Here is a 2,088-nt window from a genome sequence, read left to right as displayed (position 1 = left end):
CAATCTTAAGATGCCATTTTCTTCCTCATTCTACCTCTTTGCCCTCTCTACTTTTGTCTACATTTATGTATTTCTGCCATTTTCCTACATATGTACATGTTCAGTAGTGTTAGAAAGAAATGATTTCAGGGGTTCTTGTGTCAACTATCTGTCTCTACACACTGAGGTGTTTTTTTTTTTTTCTTTATCCTTTAAAAAGCCAAATTTTTAATAGCACTTTTAAAAATTCAGATACACTTCACATAAGATAAAATTTATCATTTTAAAGTGTACACTTCAGTAGTTTTTAGTATATTCACTGTTTTGCAACCATCATCATTACCTAATTCCAAAATATTTTTATCATCCCACAAACCTCATACCTGGTAGCGGTTAGTCCCAATTCCCCCCTTCCTCATCTCCTGGCAGCCATTAATTTTTCTGTCTCTATGGATACATCCTCAGGCAAATCTTTTATCTCTGTGCAAAATGGCTGTCTCAGATCTATGACTGGTTTTTTATTCTTTGCTGCCTAAATCAAACTGCCTGCCCAAAACTTTACCTTGGTGTGTCGTTCCCAGTGGCATATGTAATATATATGATAGATAGCATGAAAGTACAAAATTTTAAGAGGTCCCATCAGAGTTAGCAAATGCTGCCATACTTAAAAATTTTAAGATTTTATTTTATTTATTTGAGAGAGAGAGACAGTGAGAGAGAGCATGAGCGAGGAGAAGGTCAGAGGGAGAAGCAGACTCCCCATGGAGCTGGGAGCCTGATGTGGGACTCGATCCCGGGACTCCAGGATCACGCCCTGAGCCGGAGGCAGTCGTTTAACCAACTGCGCCACCCAGGCGTCCCCATACTTAAAAATTTTAATATGAAGAAATATACCATATATTTTCTATATTTCCACAGTCCACATTTACTTAGAGTTTTAGTTTACTTCTAATTTTAATTCCAATTTTAGATTTTCCTCATCTTTTCCTTCTCTTCTTTTGGTGTTTATTCATATAACATGTCAAATTACATACATTTTGAACTTAATTTGAAGACTGCTAATGTTTTCAGTAACCACTATAAATCAAAATAGTATTAATAAGGGCCATCTCATTTTTTAAAAAATATTTACATCTCATTGAGGTTCCCAAATTCTGGTCCATATCTGTGCTATATTTACTTGCTGTATTTTCTGTACATCCATACGCTCTGTTCATTTCTCGGGTAATTTCCATTTAAAATAGAAATTCAAATGTATAACTATGTTCCACTGTGATTTATCCGTTTACATGTCTCTGAGTGGACTCTGAACTCCTGGAACAGAGGGACTTTGTTTATACCTGTTTGATTTCCAATATGGTGCCTGGTGCATGGCATGAACTAATACACCTACTGTTGTTGAATGAAGGAACACGATTTAAATATACAAGCAAGCATATGTGTCAAAATTTATACAACTAATTATATGTTATATTACATTATAATATTACATACACATGTAAGTTTTATAAGCTCACAGCTACATTAAAAATACTTAATATTTGAAAAATTCAAAATGATGTATGTGAACACCATAAAGTATTAAATATATCGATTTTTACATTGTTTGATTTTATAATAACCTTAAAACTAGTTATTTCACACAGAAACACACAGCATAATTGCAAGATGGAGGAACGACGACAAAGGGCAGAGTGGAGATGCAAGTCAGGTAAACAAACCTGTATTTGGACTGTGTAGCACTACTTGACTGACTTTGGCTATTTTTTTCTGAATCTGAATTTTCTGTGACGTGGAGATATTTAATACGATGCTTAGGGATCGGTTTAAGATTGGGGCTAATCAATATGAAGGGCCCGACACTTAGCAGGCCCTTCGGGAATCTTATCGGGCACTTTATCCCTCAGACTTAAGTAAAGGTGTTTAATTTTTCTACACATTGTGAGTCTTTTCCAATGAGGAAAACCTACCCGGATGCCAAATTTGCCAATTCAGAGAGCCCCGATAAAACAATAAAGGCATAAAATGATCCAACTCTTAACTCCGACGGATTGCTACACCCGCAGGAAGCGCTGGGCGGACCTCCAGTATCCCAGCATTCCTTGCGCT

Source organism: Neovison vison, chromosome 4 (genome assembly GCF_020171115.1).
Source record: "Neovison vison isolate M4711 chromosome 4, ASM_NN_V1, whole genome shotgun sequence".
Classification (NCBI taxonomy): domain Eukaryota; kingdom Metazoa; phylum Chordata; class Mammalia; order Carnivora; family Mustelidae; genus Neogale; species Neogale vison.
The sequence above is the reverse complement of the archived record's forward strand: the minus strand, read 5'-3'. Positions refer to the sequence as shown.